This window comes from Leptosomus discolor, chromosome 1, assembly GCF_034619465.1.
Source record: "Leptosomus discolor isolate bLepDis1 chromosome 1, bLepDis1.hap2, whole genome shotgun sequence".
In the NCBI taxonomy this organism is placed as follows: Eukaryota; Metazoa; Chordata; class Aves; order Leptosomiformes; family Leptosomidae; genus Leptosomus; species Leptosomus discolor.
Genome location: NC_141391.1, coordinates 9,432,631 through 9,452,858, shown reverse-complemented (window position 1 = coordinate 9,452,858; position 20,228 = coordinate 9,432,631). Strand labels below are relative to the sequence as shown.

The 20,228-nt window shown below is 36.7% G+C and overlaps 1 protein-coding gene across 3 annotated transcripts in view; it reads left to right on the top strand.

Annotated features, from left to right (window-relative positions):
• Positions 1–20,228, top strand: part of GRM5 (glutamate metabotropic receptor 5) — a 272,147-nt gene that overhangs the window by 97,475 nt on the left and 154,444 nt on the right. The window lies entirely within an intron of this gene.

Below are 20,228 nucleotides of genomic sequence, written 5' to 3'. Positions count from 1 at the left end.
CATTAGGACAAATATTTTGGTTGTGCTCTGTTACTTGCCTCCCACACCACAGGTAGCAAGCGAAGGTTCCAGTAAATACGGCAAACTTCTTCCACTTTTTCATTACCTGCCTTCCATGTATTTAAGCTTTTGACAGGCAGCGTTCATGCAGAATACAGAATGCTCAGTCATTTTCCTGAGGTCCTCAGGGTGTCCATAGCAGTACTGGGAATTAAAGAAAAATCAGACACGGTTCACAACCACAATAAAATCACTTTCCCCCTGGATTTCATAAAAGACGTGGTCAGAGGTACAGGTTTACTTTCTATGTGAGGAGCAGAAGGGCCACTGGGAGAGGCTTTTTTGAAGTTTAAGAAGTTTCAGGGATAAGTAGGGATGGCTGAGGAATAAAAAGTTATGGAAGGCAGGTTTCTGAAGACAGGACTGGGTGAAGACACAAGAATGCTCACCTCTGATAGCACAATGCCACTGGATATCCTTCATGACTATACCTTCTATCCAGCTATAAAAAATATATTTTAAACTGAGCAGTGAAAGTAAGCAGAACAGTTATTAAATAGTAGTATAACACACATTTTGTACACATTAGCAGCATATCTTTAATGCAGCAACCGCATTTTATTTGTTTTTTCAGTCCAACCACTGGCACACTGTGGCCTTATTCTTTTCTGTTTTCAGGGGAGAATTCTGTGGTAGAAATTTCGACTGCTATGGAAAACATATTCATTTCTTACTTTTATTATTTTTCTTCTCTCATCTCCCACTGTTTTTCATTTTTTCCAACTATTGCACCTTCCTGTTCTATCATATTCTGAAAACTTTGAAAGTAAAAATGTCTTTCATTTGTATTCACAGTGATTAGCACAATGGATCAGGATCCTTTGATCCTGGCTCTTGCACGTTACGGTGAAGCAGATAATAGCAAAGCATCTGTGAATGACAACAAAGTCAATAGTGTCACTTTGGGTTCTCTAAACACTAATAAAGTTCTAGTTGCAACAGACGATACTGACCGCGCTTTCCACACACACAAAGAAAAATCTTCCTCAAGGCTCTAAAAACTCTAGTTTGTTCCCTTGTTATTCCCCTGCTACTTAGTTGCCGAGTATTATATGGTTATTTTCTGCAGTAGCTTAGAATGCTGAAGGCACTTTCCTATCTCCCTACTCTCATTAGTCCAGGTTCTGTGCCTTAGAGAAAGGTGGGGGCTCATCATGTGATGTTTGAGTGGTGGTGTATTACCCAGCTTTGCACGGTAATGGCCAGCAACACACTGTAGCAGACACCCTTTTGGTTACTACCTGAACATCAGGTTAGAGCTGTGATTTTAAACTGTAGACCTGACCAGTAAATAGATTTTATTAAACCTTAGAGAAAACAATAACTCCCCGTATTTTTGCTGTTCTCAAAGAGAATTCTGAAGAATATTCTTTAACCGAAAGCGAGTAACTAATTCTATGGAAAAAAAAAAAAAAAGTTGCTTTTTTTATGAAAGATGCCAACAAAATGATCACAGTAGGTCCTTTTCCTTTGAAATCTTCATATTATGGAAATCATATTGGAAATATCATGGGAAAGTTTAAATATATAATCTTTCCAAAAGCAGAGAGGAGGTTGAAAGAAATGAGACTTTGATTTCAGAACAGGGTATCATTACATAATAATTTATTGTAGGTAAAATGGGGATAGCAAAAATATTAGTGGATATCCAAATAAATCCTATAAAGCATATAGTGCACAGGTGAAAAATAAAAAAAAAAAAAAGGTGAATTTTATTTACAGATGTATTTTGTTTGCAGAATTTTAGTCAGGATTTGCTATCTTAAACTGCTTATACTGAGAGGAAATCAACATAACATCATTAAGCTTTATGAAGGAACTGTACCCAAAAGCAAAAAAAAAAGTGTCATTAACACTGAAATATATGGCAATGATAAGTTGACAAACGTGCATGAATCCGCTCACACATGAGCGCACACAGGGACGCACCCGATCATTTCGAGGCCAGCAGGCATCATTGCAGAAGTTTTCCACCTGTCAGCCTTGTTAGTGTTGTTTTTATTTATGAATCTAATTTATACAGCTTATTTCAGCCTTTGGTTAAAATTACCCACATTATTCATGCCCTTTTCTGAATTACAAATCATTTCACATGCTATGGGGATGGAGAGGTATGCAAAGCAGCTCTTCCTATACATACCAACAAAGCCCAGTGCAAATCTCAAACATATTTATTGGAGAATTAAAGCTGTTTGCTTATAACAAATTGGAAATCTGTGGTGCAGAAGTATTATGCATAACCTTGTAAATCAGATTAACTGGTGTTCCTTCTTTCATACAATAAATTCCATAGGGAGCATCTGTTCAAGGCAGTGCCTGATGACCTGGCACTAGATCAGAAAGCTTGCTGCTTTCTGCACTAATTTTGGAATCTGGTCCAAGTGGGAGCATCATTACTTAAACTCAAATCTATTTTACACTGAGATTAACATGCTGTGATACCTGCTCATTGTGGTCCATTAGTCCTTGTACCATTTGAGCAGCCAGCTGTGGTGTGTTCAGCAGCCTGGTCTGCTCAGTTTGATATGCTAATACATTTTATAACACCACCATTCAACACCGTTGTGGCCTTTTTTGAGCAAACACACCGTTACAGTTGATGAGGTAATTAGAAATGCAAAGAGGTCTGAAAAATCAGAGAAGTTTATCACAAGAACTGACCCGTTTTTTAACTAGTATTTCCTTAAATTGGACAAAAGACATACTCGTTTATTATGAAGGCAATGTAAAATTGTTTTGTGCATTGCACAATTCCACGTGTTACAGAAATATCTGTTTAAGACTGAGGATGAATATCTGTGGGAGAAAACTGCAAACGAAGGCAATGGAGTCTTCATGTCCTCAAATAGAAATGGAAAATGAGCTTTAGAGGTAACTGTCTCAAGGGAAGGATACAGCATGAAATTCTATTTTGCACCTCAAGTATGGAGGTGCTGTCTTTCTTTGCCTTTATGGTGAAGGTTTGTTTAAACTGAATAATACAATCTAGAATTGGCTTTGTAACAATGGAGTCACCTGAAGGGAGAAATGTTTAACTGATGCTTGGGATGCAGACACACAGATGTGAAGGACTGTGAAGGCAACATGCACCTAAATCATACTGAAGAGGACAAATTTTGACCTAGCTACTTAGAATGAAAAATAACTAGTCTGGAAGAGTCATCAGTTTACAATAATGAAGGATTAGATAACCAATGGTCCAACTAGTCAATAGTAGTTGATCAATTACTTAACAGTGGTTGAAGAGTAAGACATGTATTTCCTTACTGTTGGGAGGGGTACTGCAAGGAAATTGCATAGCCAAAACAAATCATAGAATCATAGAATCATAGAATCCTTAGGCTGGACGAGACCTCTAAGATCATTAAGTCCAACCGTCAACCTAATGCCCACTAAACCATGTCCAGAAATGGATGTTTTTTGAACACCCAATGTCTTTGTTCTAATTTTTGCAAACTACAGATTGAGTGATCTCTGTATTTCAATAATGTTTAAAATCAAATATTTTTATTATTTCCTGCATCAATAATGAAAAATTCATCTTTTCACTAAATGCTTGCACAAGTTTCTCATAGCATTGAAGCCCTACTAGATGAGAATAACCTCAGCTGAGAGCTTTATATGTTGGCATAAACTTGTCAGTAAAATCTGATCTGATATACTCCCTATCAAACTCAATCACAAATAAGCAATACACTTACCAAATGAAGGCTTCTCATACAATATCCTGTCTTCGCACTTCAAGACACACGTAAAGATTGAACTAATATTCTTTTTATTTTTACATCTAAATAACTTATCATTGTGTACTCAATAGTGCACTGGTTAAAAATTAACACTACAATTTACTGGAGTTGAGCAGGGAAAATAAAATCTAAGTATGTTTTAAATCTTTATAGTAATTGTGATTACATTTGGCTAAACGAGAGAAAAAATGTCCTTAGAAAACTCAGTATACTTCAAAAAAATAGTTTGCAAAGGATTCCAATTCACTTAAAATTATTCAAAGTCTTCTTGCCACTTATAACTCTTAAATGACTTCTAGTTTGAAGATTTGTTTTTTCTTTGGCTTAAACAAGTGATTAAAATTTGGTTAATAGTTTTAGTTGTAACTTCAATAGCAGAAAGGATACTAGCCACTTAATAATAAACCCATTAAATCTTCAGAGATGGTACTGGGCCATCTAAAAGAAGATGAAGGAAGCAGTCTATCACGTATTGTTTACAAAATATCCTTAGGAAGATTTTGTTGTCCCCCCCCAATGCACAAGCAGCTAGTGGAACCAAGTAAGCTCACAGAAACATGGTAGGAGAGGTTTCCCAAAATAAGCAAAGATCTAAATAACCCAGTTCTTTCACTGAAGTTTAATAGTCTAAATTTTCCCAAATCTAGTATTGGCTTTGTTCTCTGGCTCGGTTTCCTACCCTTAATTGGGAGACTAAATCATTTCCCTGATGAAGCTCCCACTAGAGCTAGAAATTTATTTTTAAGGGTGAGAAACAATCTTTTTCTGGTCCAAAAATACATTGCATATTTGGTCCAAAAATACATTGCAAATCAAGAAGTTTTCCCCTGTGAGGAGAGGGAGCAAGGATTTTCTTGGAATTAGATTAACAAATGAGAAAGGCAGAGGTATTCCCATTTTAGTCAGCGATTCAGTAGTCAAAGTATTCAACTGGCAAGCAGCAGATCTGGGCTTCAGTCCCCTCTTCTAAAGGAGATGTAAACCCAAAACCACTTACCATTTAGGAGAATTCCCTGACTGTGAGGTGAGAAGCTCTGGGTTGTGGTGCATTTGAACTCATTTGCTGACGGCTTTTCATTTTGTTAGGAATACAGCCCTGTCTGATTCTGGAGGAATAACCACAAGCTAAAGACTTAGCCCCTTCATGTGCTGAAAAACAGTTTTATAGAAGGATTTGGGGGTACTGGTGAATGAAAATCCAGACATGAGCCAGCAATGTGCACTCGCAGCCCAGAAGTCCAACCGTATCCCAGGCTGCATCAAAAGAAGTATGACCAGCAGGTGGAGGGAGATGATTCTGCCCCTCTACTCTGCTCTGGTGAGACTCCACCTGGAGTGTTGTGTTGAGCTCCGGGGTCCCATTGTAAGAAAGACATGATCTTGTTTGAGCAGGTCCAGAGGAAGGCCACAAACATGGCCAGAGGCTGGAGCACCTCTCTTATGAAGAAAGGCTGAGAGAGTTGGGGTTGTTCATCCTGAGAAAGAGAAGGCCCCAGGGAGACTTTATTGCAGCCTTTCAATATATAAAGGTGATCTATAAGAAAGACAGAGAGAAACCTTTTACCAAGGTCTGTAGTGACAGAACAAGGGGTAATGGTTTTAAACTGAAAGAAGGTAGGTTCAAGTTGGACTTAAAGACAACATATTTTGTGATGAGGGTGGTGAGACACTGGAACAGGTTTCCCCAAGAAGCAGTGGATGCCTCATCATTGGAAGTGCTCAAGCCCAGGTTGGATGGGGATTTGAGCAACGTGATCTAATGGAAGGTGTCCCTGCCAGTGGCAAGGGTGTTGGACTAGACGATCTTTAAAGGTCCCTTCCAACTGAAACCCTTCCATGATGTTATGATTCTATGACTTAGTATTTTTTGGGTGGGTTTCCTTGGATATCTGAAAATAAGGCAACTAACCAAACTGAATTATACACTCTACAACTCTAGTCAACTCATCTAGAAAAAAAGATGTGTAAGATAGTTAGATGTATCACCTTCTGCAGCTGCTGATTCCACTCCATCTGCTATAGTGCTCAGGAGGATGACTCTTAAGATCCAAACTAGCAGGTTTAAGATCCCAACTATCAAGTGCTATAGGGGACAATCCATCTATCTTTCACATAGAAATAACCAGTTGTTTGAAATTTTGCAAGTCCTTTTATTTCATACGACTTTATTTCCTTTCTCATTCTTTGTTTTTCTTGTCTAATTAGAACTACCTATTTTAGAAAAGGGACTTTCTTACACTGTCTTTGTGTCATACTTAACATGGTAAAGATCTTAGCTGGAGTCTCCAAGCAATATTTAGTACTAATTGTATTCACAATAATAGTTACTAAAGATACATAGTTGAAGGATATATATGCTTAACACAGCATTGCTTTATCAGCAAAGTAATTAGTAAAAAATCTTTCCCCCATCCCCTTTCTGTCTCCCTCTTTCTTTCTTCTCTGCTATGTATCTGTGCCACCTTTGTACTTTTGAGAAATTTCCCTTGGTTGTTACCTAATATGAACACCGCCTGTTACAGTGTATCACAGTCAGACTGTTATGAAAATCGATTGCTGCTGTGGTGTGGCTTGATTTTTATGATCTCCATTAATATCAGAAATCAACACAATGTGCTGAGTGTATATGTAATAAAAAGGATCTTGACTTCTGCAGTCAGCCCTGAGCCTTTTGACTGATAGGGAGGGCAGATGAAATCTAACCTGAGGCTGAAATCCTGAAGAACATTGCCATTTTCTTTCTATGGAGTACTTAAAAAAAACCCCAAACAACAGAGACCAAGATTGTTTTGGTTTGGTTTTGTTCTTTTATTATTTTTTATTTCATTTCTTTTCTCACTCCTCCTGGGATTTACTCCAGGGAATTTTATAAAAGGCATTTTGTAATGAAGTGCTTCACAAACACTGTCACCAAATTTGATATTGGGTGTTTAAACAGGTCTATGAGGTTTGCAAGAGCCTTGTGAGTCAGTGCTTTTGGAAAGGTAAAAATGAAAATGAAGCTCTGAGGAAGCTTTAAATATGTCTCTGCTTTCTGTGCGCTCTTTAGTTACAGTTCAAATTCAACAAAGTCCAGGCAGGTTTGGATTTTGGATTCATTCATATAAACACACAGGGAAAGTCTCCTGCCTAATTGTGACCTTTGAGTGTACCTCTAAAAGGGATGTAATATTAGGCAACTTTCTAGCCTATGACTGTTCTGAAATGAAGATAAATATTATCATCAGAGATTGATGGGAATCCAATTTCTAATATTCTGCTTTTTTAAAACTCCAGCTCTGAAGGAAAAGTAAGATTTTTCAATTCCTTAAGAAATGGCAATTCTCTAAAGGAAAAGACTGCAAACCATTAAAAATATTTTGCTTCATTTTTACAGGAATATTTTGTTTTATGAGATCGTTTTGAATGTTTTGGTTAACTTGATTACATTGTACTTTATTACAATACATCTGATTTCAGCTATATGGAAATGTAACATGTACTTTACAGCACAAAAGAAGTTTTTCTGCAATATACATCATATATTATAGTGCACAATAAAATCTACGTTCTAGTATTTTGGTCTAAAGGAAAAGAAGCAAAATAAGACAGGCTGACACTTCTGATGCAATAAGATAAATTTTTACCATTACAAATGACGTCAAAGTTAATATATGGTAAAAAGCATAGCCATTGTTTTTAAAACAACGTTTAATTTAGGCATTTTAGAGGCAGTTTACAAATTAATTAAGTAGTGTTCTTTACTTTTCCCATTTTCTTGCTTCAAGTACTATTCCCAGTGATTATATTAGTATTATTATTCCAGATCTAGGAATACTTCTGTCTACTCCTGCAGTGATCTTATCTGTAATTCACATCTTTTAAGACCCTTGCAATGTATTTTATGATTTATGTCGTGTAGTGGGTATTACTTTTAAGCTTGCAAATTATTTTTTTCTTTTTTCTCCTAGTAGTTACCACAATTGTTTTCCAAATAATTTGTATATTTAAAGTATTTACATTTGTACCTTACTGTTCTAGGAAACAGAAGGCATTTCATGCCCTGAATTTTCATTCCTATACTTAACATATCAACTCCCATGACACCTTCTGGCATGCTACGATTGAACATCCCGCTGTCTCATATTTCATAGTTTACGAGAGACTATGTGTGTACAGTTGAAAGTTTTGTTGATACAATTGGTCCAGAAAAAGTTCTGGAGAGATTTCTGGATCACAAAATTCAGCCTTGCTGGTCAACTACAGGGAGAAGCAAAGTAAAAATAAAATTTTAATAAAAAATTCGCAAGTACCACCAAGAAAGATTAAGAGAATACATCCCAGATTACATTTTGACATGATACGTAGGTTACCCACAGCGGAAGATACAGATCACATACTCTTCAGTCAGGAGGAACTGAGACTGCATTTCTAACATCCTCTATAAGGTTCCTAATAAGAAGACATTACTGGCAGTTTGGTCCAATAATTAACTTTTTTTCCCCACAGGAAATATTCAAAAAAATGAACATTCTTGCAAACAATTTGGGGTGACAGAAATCACATTTTTTTCCCAAAGTCTAAGCTAACAATTAAAATACAATAAAACAAAATACAGAGACATGTCCCTTGCATGTTTATTCAATCATATTTCATTGCAAAATTATGCCTTATTTTCTTTCTGTTTTCTCTGTTGCCTTTGTTTTTATTTTTCCACCCAGTCCAGAATTTTTGGTTCAAGTACGACAAGGTGAGCCTATTTCTTTTCCCAAATTTCTAGCCAAGTCACCAATATCTTTAGAAAACTTTACAACATTTATATATCCTGGCTGGCATCCTCAACACTGTCCAGTTCAAAGTCATTTGCAAGTTTCATTACCATTGTTTACTCCCTCTTCAGGTCATTAAGGAAGAAGCTAAATATGATAGATGACAGTGTTTAGCCTATCACATGAGGCCATCATCTTTGCACTTGAGCATCTCACAGTCAAAAAGAGTTTCAGATCCTCTGATCATTTTGCCATCTGCTCATTGGTCAAAAGGCTTCTACTCCATGTTCTTTCAGGAGAACCTAGTGCTCTAGAATAACTGCATTTTTTTTTTAATGCCCCCCTAGGTAAATTCTATCTGCAGTGTTGCTGTCTGTAAGCATTTTGCTGGCGGTTTTCCTTCCAACACCTAAGCGAACAAAAGCAGTATGTAAAGCTACAGCAGTGCCCAGAACACATTTCCTTTACTGTCAACCGCGCCCTTGAAATCATGACAATTAAAGAGCACTTGACAGGGAGATCCAGCTAACTGAGCACAGACTGATCTTCCTGAATGCTCTGAACACTCATTAATCTGCCCTGCCAAGTGCCAATGCTGATCCTGCGGATGGTGAAACTTGCAATGTAGTGTCAACTATACTATAGGATCTGTTCCCCTTTGCTCCACCCCTGCCCCCAACAATGGTATTCAGGTTACAGAGAACCTTCTTGAAGAAAATACATTTGTTCATGAAAAATATGGCATGGATCCTAAACTTGCTGAAAGTAAATATTACTCCAAAAGGGAATGAAGAAACATCAAGTCTAACACTATGAAGAGACATCAACTCTAACTCTCCTGTTCTCTTACTAATATAATGATGTAATACATAGTAATAGGATGGAGGAGCAATGTCTTAATAGTCATTCAATGACCCTGTGAAACAGCCTGGCCATTTCAGTCTGTGCCCACTTGTTTCATTGTCTGAAGGTAGTTTGGGATTTTTTCCAGTACTGTTTTCTTTTCAATAAGTGATTGTGCTATAGAAATGTTTTGCTACTCTGGCATTGGATTAGTCAATTAAATACTATAGAGGGAAATATTTAATAAAACTATAAATAAGATGTCAGAAATTTTAGTTCAAAATTGCCCCCAACTGACTATTTATTCTACAATTTCTATATTTTTTCCAGTTTATTTTCCAGTTTATTATGTCAAATTACCCAAACAGCCCCCCCTCCCCGAAAAAAAAAAAAAAAAAAAAATGGAAAAAGATAAAAATGGCATCCTGGAATTGATATTTTTATAGGCAGAGAACCAGAAACATAAATAAAGTCCTAATTTGCCAAAAGATCAAACTATCTTCAGCTGCAGCTGTTGTCTTCCAGAACAATTTCAGGTTAGATGCAGTAAGGAATGTTCTATCTCAGAAGCATATATTGCAAAGTCTGTTCTTTTAGGTTCCTGATACTTGTCATGGGATACCTAGCTCTGTGCTTGGTACCCAAGCTCTCTGTCTATTATCTGAATAGAGCAAAATACTTCAACATGGGGCTCAGAAAATCTTTGCATTACAAACGCATAGGAGAACATGGCAGATATGGACCACATCTTTAAGTACTGTTGTTCACTTGGATTCCCAGTTTGAATCTTATTCTGAAAATAGGCTTTTATTTTCTTTTAAGACATGGGTAGAGGAAGAGGCTAACTTTTTTATATTATAGCCTTTTAACTACAATATTCTCCAAGGACATACTGAAAATTTAGGTTTCATTCCCTCTTTAGCCTCAGTGTGTTCAAACTCATATTCTTCAGTTTCCAAAAGAGTGCCATACTCATCAGTGCATAACCTATTTTTCTTGGAAAGAGGGTGGAAAAGATGTAATACAAAAGAGAGGAGACCACAATCTATCCATCCTATTAAAATGATCTTTCTGGTCAAAAAATAATTCAGGATGTGTGACTCATTTGACGTAGAGTCATCTTATACGTACTTGGAGACTTGAGTGCGAAGAAGACTTGATAAATAGTTACAATTATAAATCTAGGCAGCAGTTGCTAAAGGATATTAGGACTGCATTTTGTTCAAGAAACTAAATTCTCCCTGTCATACTCTACCTCATGCTAGAGTAAGTAAAGTGGAATTCAGAAATTATAGAAATTTCTAGAAATTAGATAATGATAAATTCTCAAAACATCTGATTAATCTTGATGAATTCCTTGAAACAGTGTTGAAGACTTTAATGGTTCTCCTGGAGGAATCTGGCATATTTATAAGGTTCCAACAAAATAAAATGATGTAATATTACCTATCTTGAAAAAGAAAGTGAGCAAAGTTCTCAGCCAACATAATTTCACTTCTGCAACAAATAATTGTTTGCAAGAAATGAGCAATTTCCTTCAGGTGTCACACAGAAAGGACAATGTGTATTCTTAAAAAATAAATTGTATCAAGCCAATCTAGTATCCAGTTCAGAGCCTTTGTGAAAAACGAGTGACCGTATCTTAAAAACATTAAATTTTTTATTATCACTCATGAACATTCTTATAAGCACACTACAAAAATATTAATCTAGACTTCCCTGTGTTAGGTACACAAGTGACTTTAAAACTTTATTCAAACTGTATTTCTCACTTGTTAGCTTTCCAACAGGACAGATAAGCTCAATGGCCTTCTTAGAGATCTGCCTTGAATCCACTTTTGATTGATATTTCCAACATTGATTTGAATTATGATAAACAGAGTATGGTTATTGAATCTGTAAACAGTTCCATGCTGGATGATGCTGTTCCTAGAATAGAATAATCTGCTGCTCAAATACTAGATGAGGAAAGATTGACTGAGCAGCAGTTCTGAAGAAAACAAGACCTAGAAAATGAAAATGGATCACAAGCTACACTTGAGTCAACAGTGTCATTCCATTGTTAAAAAAGGTAAATATCACACTGAAAGTATACAAAGAGATAATAAGTTTTAAAGATAAGAAACAGTCTTTCAATTCTACCCTGCTCAGGCAAGGTACAAGATGGAAAAGTACCATATCTTCACAAAAACTGCACATCCTCCTGCATGGACAACATGAACTAATTGGACATCAACCACAAGAAAACCAGAAATATGAAAAGAAATGTAGAAAACACGCTCATCAGATTAAAACTGGATTTGTTTATTTTTTTTTTTTTAAAAAAAAAAAGTGGAGGCATGCTGGTTGTCTTCAAAACTGTAAGGACTTCTGAAAATATCAATCTGCTATCAATATCAAGCTATTCTTATATTTGATAGGACAAGATATAATAGGCTTAAATTAAAAGAGAACATAGAATAAGTTAAGAACTAGTGAAGGAAAACTTATGAAAAGACTAATTTCACTTGAGACAGATTGTCCAAGGCAGACATGAAACCTCTACTGCTGTAAAGATCTTCTAAACCAAAAATTGATCTGTAATTATTTAAGAACTAACTGTTCTTTTGCCCTAGAGCAGCTTACTCTGAAATGGAAATCATATTCTTGCCTTCCTATCTTTTCTTTCTTCAGTTTCTGCATCCAAAAGTTGAGGATGGTAGTGTTCTACTTGGTAATACCCTCTGAAGTTGCAATTCAAAAACCACCTGTACCCTTAACATATTCAAATGCATTTTCTAAATATTCTTCTAAGATGCAATCTTCGTTATCTGCCAAGAGGAAACAATTATCAAACATGTTCCTAAAATGAGACTATCTCCAAGAAGGTAATTAGTCACACAGTATAGGCCTTCTCATCCTACACAGTATACATTAAGAATGATGAATATGCCCTAAGAAACTTTCTATTATCCCCTTCAAAATCTTTTGACAAGCATTCCTGGGAAATACAGTCATAAATTTGCCTTCCAGTTACTACTCTAAATATTCATTTAGATTCCTGACAGACCTCACTGCTCTCAGAGTTCAGATAGGGAGAGTCACGAAACCCACTCTTGTCCCAAATGAATGTGCTGAATATGAATGTGCACAATCAGTTAAAGTGAAATTAAGGTGGTCTTTTAGAAGAAGCCTTGCCGTCATCTACAATCACTGTGGGAAATATTAGGTGTTATTAAAACATATGTTAGACATATAGAGTGATTGTTGTTATAATAAACACAATGTGGTTATTGTTACAACTAAGCAAATGTGAGTTTTTGTAAGGCAAAACTATCGGGTTTCATTCAGTCTGTTCAACGTAAATGTGGCCCTAATTACTGTAGTTATCTGAGTTTCTCTCAATCTATAATACATTTATTCTTGCAGTACCACTGTCAGGAAAATATTTTTACCTCCATTTCACATATGAGGAAATAGAGTAGGAAGAGATGCATTTACCAGAAAACTCAAAAGATTAACTGAAGTTTTTCAGAGTCTATCTAATCCCTGAATGATACTTCTTTTTGTTGGATGACTTCTGGTAGCACTCTTCTACTGCAGCAGCAGAATAAGACAGTGAGTATATTTCAGGAAAAAAAGAGTTGTGAACCATAGCAGAGTTAAGATTTAATATTACGTGAAGGTATGTTCCAGGTTGTAAATATACAGAAGTGTGACATTGTTGACTTTTAGGAGGGGTCAACTCTTTTGAGAAATATAATAATTAACAGCCTAGGCCAGAACTGGGACTGCATCCAAATACCAGTGAAGAAACCCCAGGCAGTGGCATTCCTCAGGAACTCACTATGCCCACAATGAAGGATACAGGATAATAGACCAAAGTGTTCCCACTGCAAAGCCCTCTCCTTTCTGACATATCATTCGTCTCCTGAAAGGAAAAACCTCAGCCTCCAGTGCAATACTGTCAGTCTCATGTGTCCTCATTTCTATCTAAAAATCAAACAAAAAAAGAAAAGTATAACCCTAAATGAAAATGAAAGAAAAGATAGAGTATCCCTGGAGTCCACTAGGAGCTGTGCTTTAATTAATGATTTCATTTTGAAATGAAATTATGAAATAATACAGGAAATATCTAAGGGAAATATCTTAGAGTCTGGAGGATAGAAAGAGCTATTTCACAAACAGAAAGTACAGAAAATTTTTAATCTCTCCAGTCTTAAAACAAGAAGAGCAGTCAGAGGTGGCAGCATGTTTCTGCAAAAGTTGTCAAGCTTAAAATCCTTTAGCAGACACTAACATCACGGAGGACTTCAAACATTGTTCAGTGGACAAGGCCACAAAGCTGCAGACGTGCCAGTTAGCAGGATGGATCAAAGGACACGTACAGAAAAGGCTGTTTCCAGACTGTTCCCTTTTCTCACATAGCACCAATGTTAAATGAGTCTTTCTTTTAAAGTTATGAAGTGATAATTTAAAAATAAACAGAAGTGAGGTACATTAAACTGTGAAACTAGGTCATCATTTTCTTAAGAGGAACGAATATATTATTTCAAAATAGCCAAGAGAAGATGAGAAAGAGAAGAGAAACGTTGGTATCAAAGTGATACTTCTGAGCTCTCTTAGATGAGGAGATAATGAACAGATATATTTAATTTAATTGAGTACAGTTATGTTTGGTGCATAACATATGTTAATAATTTAAACATCAGTTATTTAAACAAAAACCTTATGAATGGAGCTGGTCTAAATACGTTTGAATGAAAACCTCTGGTTGGAAAATATCTAGTAGCTGGAACTTAAATACATCACAGAAAAAAGCTTAATTAATTTCTTAACTAATATTGTTTTAAATGTTAAAATATTTCAGTTGTTTAATTTTGAAGCAAAAATAAACCAGTTTCCTGATTCAAAATTCATATTTTGATTTTATTTTACATTGTAGAAGGTAATATGAGGCTTATATGAAATGACAAAATGGTCAATACCTAAATTAAATATTGTAGGATCATTCCAACAAATTATTTCAATCAGACTGAATTGAATTTTAAGAGGATTAGAAATGGATGGTTTTGGTTAGCTCTTACTTTTTGTGATTATGAAAACAGTTCTTGTCCTCAAAAAGTAAAACACTGAAAATCTCAAAACTGTTAACAGAAAAGGAAAGTGAGTTTACAGCCGTTACGATGTCATGATAACTAATGCTTCTTTATACTGACACATCTTGAATTGTAGTATCTTCATCTATCAGGCCACCAGGAATATAGGCAATCCTTTCTGATCTGAGTTTTATGAACACTTAGCAATAGATTAATGGTGTTCGAAGACCTTTAAGTTTGAATAGAAATTATGAACATCCAAGGAAATAAATGTAGGAGTTCTCCACTATCATATAGATAGCTAAGGACAGAGTCCTAACTGCAGTCATCAGGTTTTTATGTCCCTTATAAGGCCTTAGCTGTTAGGTCATGCCCTCTGAATCAATTTGAGATTGTCTGTGCTTAAGAAAGGGAGGTACAGCAATTTTAAGGATGGAGAAGGTAGTATTCTTAAATTAATCACTGACGGAATTTTTGCCCAGTGCGGCTCCTTTACTGTTTTCTAGTTGTCTGATACCTCTCCAAGCCCAGCCAACATTGCCTGGATGCTTTGCTTGAGTCATTGCTCCTCCGAAGAAACCTTCTCTCGACGTGATTGCTTGAGGAGCAACAGATAAACCTTCTTGACAACTCTTGCCAAAGAGCATAACCTCACAGCAAAACAACTCTTGTCTGAGAAATAATTGCATAGAACAGGCCACATTTTCATCAAGACATCTTCCATCTTGGCTGCATGCTGTGCTGTGCCACAGTTCTGCAGTGGCCCTATGAAGAAGCTTTGTAAGGACTGTTTCAATATGCAGCTCCAAATGAGGCATGGTGCTGGAGATATAGCCTGGTGTCATGCTGAGGGAAGCCTAGTGGGACTTGTTCTGGGTTGGTGTCCTTTCGCCAAAGCAGCATTTGGCTACTTGTATTCTGAATGCTAGTTTATAAGAGTCGTATCCTTGCAAATGTGTGTGTGTACATATATTTTTTTCCCATGAAATTCAGACTTTCAGATTGAACATCTTGTAAGGAAAGAGCTCAGAGGCCTTGAAGCTACTATCTACCAAGCAACATAACGGGAGAGGAACAGCCTAGTCTCTGAGTGATTATTAAGAAAGAGATCTGGTTGGAGATATTTAAGTGGAATATATTTTGAGGAACTATTCTCTTTTAAGGTATTTTTAATGGGCTGCTTTCAAATTTTTATTTCATTTTTTGTTGTTTTATAAATGCACACTTCATATAGAAACTGAAACCCTATTTTAATATAATTTAAATAAAATATTTTGATCAAATCAAAACAGGGTTATAATTTTTTTTCTTTTTTTGGCACACATAGACAACTCCAGAATTTCAGGCACACGTGATTTGCTTTCATTTGCTTTGTACCCTTTAAAATGAAATAATACTCTATTGTCCCATTTTATTTGCACGCATCATTGTACCAGGAAGGCTGTGATTTTCATAATGTTATATCAGTTGCATGTGGCCCCTGTAGCTGCTCAAGAGATTTGGTATTATATCCCTGTTCTTAGTAGTGATGAAACTTTAAAAGGCTCATACAGTCATGGCAGTTAAATGTGGACAATATCTAGCAGGTACCAGTAACAGTAGGTACTATTGGTGTTTTGCCATGATTAATTTGGATTGTAATATTCAAAGAGAATTCTAACACTCCCATTTGGGAAACCACTCCACACCCCCATATCCCTGACTTTCAGGAAGATCATCCTGGTAATCAACCAACATGCTGCCTTCCATAAATATCTTACTCCCACATGCATTTTCAAAATTATACCCACTCAGATTTTTAGGTATTTCTGGCAAAATTCATCAAATTGATGTCAATGAAAGCTGGAAAAAAAATGAAGCTCTATATTCCTTGTATTTCTTGCAAAACATCTACTGACAATTTTAACCTGACTTGGCTTCTTTTCTGTGGCTCAGATACAGCATAGAATATTATTATGTGTTTTGCTCTTCCTTGTCCATAAAAATGATAACACTTCTGCTTAAATAAATATGCTCTGTGGTAGGTGGGATTATTACCAGCTGAGTGAATGATATAACGCATTTCTTTAATTTCACTTGAATTTCCTCTTCTTTTACTTCGTGAATTTTCACGACATCCTGCCTGAACCAATTTTACGTCCTAAATCTCTCCTAAAGGTTGATTCTCATCTGTGTTCACCGAAACTCTCTTATAAACCAAACAATTACCTGATAATAATTTGCATGTGCAGTTAAGGACAAAAAAGCTCCTGTAGTTAAAAAGACATATGTGACACCCCAAAAATCCCTGGACAGAAGAAAATGTAGTTCACTATTCCATCTGGATGTAGGGACTTTTTAGGTCATATTGATAACCTTTACTGTGATAGAGCAGACGTCAGTGTATTTTGTTTGTTATTTTAAGATTAAAAATCTTGCTGTTTTGCTATGTAATGCAGATAAGATCTAACAGTTTGTGTTCAGATAGTTTAATTGCCTCAAATGCTGGGCAGGAGAAGTAGCAAGAGCAGCCTGCAGTTTGCCTGACCCTTTTCTATCAGATTGAAGTATTATTATGTACCGTACTATATTAAGCTTCATCTGGAAAAAAGCACAATCTGTTCTTTTTAAGCTTCTTAATAGTTTCTAGTACTGATTCATTGGAAGTGGAACTAACAGATTGTTATAGTTAGACTGTAGGTGGGGATGCATATGCTTGAGTTTTGAACAAAATTCCGACTCTGAAGCAGGGATAAGTCTTTTGCATGATGATGATGTAATTGATATTTTTTTTAAACATGCAGAGACATATGGGAGTATCTTTTGAACTGAGCTTAGGGCCAGATGTTCAGGTAGGCAACATGCAGGATTCAGGCCGGCATTTTAAAAGAACCCAGCTGCCAGCTGTTGCCATGAGTACGGGGCGTATTTGCAAAAGACATCAACAGCGAGCAGCTCTGATTATACCACTGACAGAAAAAACTTTCAAGAGGAGATGAACATTCAGTAAAAAATTGTGAAACCTCCTCCAACAGAACCAGTCACAATATAGACGTGCTGTTTTCCAAACACTAAAATGGTGATGGATGGTGGGGGTGGGGGGGCAGGAGCAGGGTGCTGAACATAAATTGACCATACTTCAGCTCCAGCTTGTGTGGTTTGCTGAGTCTTAGCTGCTGATCTGGAACTAGCCAATCAAAGTAAATCAACCCCTGCCTTCAGCTTAACTTTTCCTTAGAATCTTTCTTTAAATTTAGAAGTGGAAACAAAATACGTACATGATAAATTACCGGGACATAGGCAGCTTTCATCACAGGGGACTCACAGAAGATGTTGCTTTGGTTCCATCATAGGTGTTCTGAATTAATTTTCATTTGGAAGTGAAACTGCAAACTCCTCAGAGTCAGGCTGCACAAGTCCTCATCTTGACCATCCATGTGTGCAAGTCCAGAAGTCCCTGTATCCTTCTCCTTGTGTCATAGACCTGGTTGAAGAGTGAGAACTGCCCTGTCAGTGGAAACTTGCTCTTGGGGTAGTAGTTTTAGTAGTAGTATTATGAAAATGCCACCATTCAAGAACCAAATGTCCATAAGGAGCCTAGTTCCATAAGAAAAAATTATATGGCCTTCCACTGTGATCCTCACACCTCATCCTGAAAGAAATGATGTGATGTAACTTCCCCAGTTTCCCAATCCCATTCCCTCGATACTACATGTACACCTTCATGCACATACAGGTTTTCTACAGAAAGAAAGATAACTCAGAGGAAATTCAGCGTAACACGTTGTGCAAAGAAGTTTAGCAGTAAAGATGTTCTTTCTCCATCAAGGAGTGTTCGTTATCCCCACAGTATAGCTCATATTAAATATACATACCTCATCAAAACTCTCGCACAACAGGGGAATCGACTATGAATAATTAATTAAGTAGAGTTTAATCAGCAACGATCATGACAAGAGCTGGTGTATTTGTATGAGTGTCTTGAAGCAAAGTTACTTTCTGTTTTCATCAAATCTCCCTTGAGCTCATGCCATACAGCTATTGTTTTCACAGTTGGAGAAGTCAGTCACTCTCAGATTTGGACTGCCAGGATGTTTTTCTTCCAAATGATAAGAACGTAACACTTTACTAAGTGGCCTTGGTAGTTTAACATGTTTCCTCTCATTTTGGAGGAATTACTTTCTGTACTGTTTCACAAAATCTCCCTGTCTTGATACACAGAGATCACGGCATTTGTGCCAGAGCAACCTTTACATGACTGGAAAACAGTTAATGCACTTCATGTTCATTGCAAGACCTACTATTTTTCAGTACTGTAATTAAACTTATTGTCAGTTTTATAGCAAGCCTCGGGGTAACACTTTGTACGCTTGTAACACTTTCAGACAAAAAGTGCAGTATCTGGAACAGTGAAGAGTTCCAGTTCTGTAAGCCAATTAGACCTGGCCGTGAATTTTCCATTGATAGAAAATGAAGGCTTCAGAATTTCAATCTCTTTGAGACACACTATAGAACAGCTTTTCCTCAAATTTCCACCTTCTATGGCAAAGTTTGATACAATTTTTTTTCCTTTTTATTTTCTGTTAGTAAAAATGAAAAAGAATATTTAATGTTGATCCAGATTGACCTAAATGAGAATAATTTTAAACAAAGTAGTGTATTCCATGTCAAAAAAGCTTAAATTTATTTTAAATGGCCTCAGGGCTCGGTGGGATTTATATGTGACTGACCTCCACTTTCCTTCAGACTGACTTCTGAGGCTATATTACATCTTTCATGAGGCAGCACATTTTTAACCTCTAGCTGAACTGTTTCAGCATCTCATGGGAATCACTTGATGCTCATATATAACAGGAAACATAGTGTGCCTTAAGAGCGTGACACATGGGGAAGCACAGGGCACCTGATTTACAACTCCGAGGAAGCATTGCAACAACTGAGTTTAAAAATCTTAAGGCATTTTGTCCAGGCACAATTTACATAGTAATGGCTTCTCCATCAGGCCTGATCTCAGCAGGGAGGAAAATGAAAGTCACACTGGCTAAGGAGATCTGCATTCAGGCTGCCATTCTGGTTGGATATCATTTGGAAATTTCAAGGTCTCAGTGCCTCATTCCTGATGTGAAATGAAAGTAATGGTATTTCCTCTCTTCTGCTCTTTGTCTCTTTTCGTTATTCAAATGGTAAGATCTTCAAACTGGAGACAGTGTTTTTCACATTCATGTACAGTGCTGAGCCTAATACAGCCTCTAAACTCTAACACCAGAGAGACAGAGACAATTCCGCAGGTGGGAAAGCTGAATAATTGGTGGCTCCAATGTCCAAGGTCACAAAAACAGGTGACAGCCCAAATCCAGCTGTCTGATTCTCACTGCTTCACATGCATTTTCACTGCCAGTGCTCTTACATACTCGTAACTATACTGATAACAGAAAGCATTTTCCTTACAGATTCTTCCATTTGCAAACTAACAGAAATAAGTGAAGGATCAGCAGTTCATTGCAACAGCACTACTTTAACTCTCTCAGTTTTATTACTTCACTGACTGTGTGTCTGTGAAATACTACCAAGGGGTTAAGGCAATATTTTGGAGAAAGGTTTCCTGCCTCAAAAGCCTTCTTATTAAAATGAGACATGAAACAGATTTAGACAGCCAGATGGAGGAGCACAGGGAACCAGAGAGACAATCCTGGTCAGGATGACTGTCAGTGGTATCAGTACACCCACTGTTTAAGCACTGTGACTTTTATGTGGGCCTGGCAATGAAGAATTTT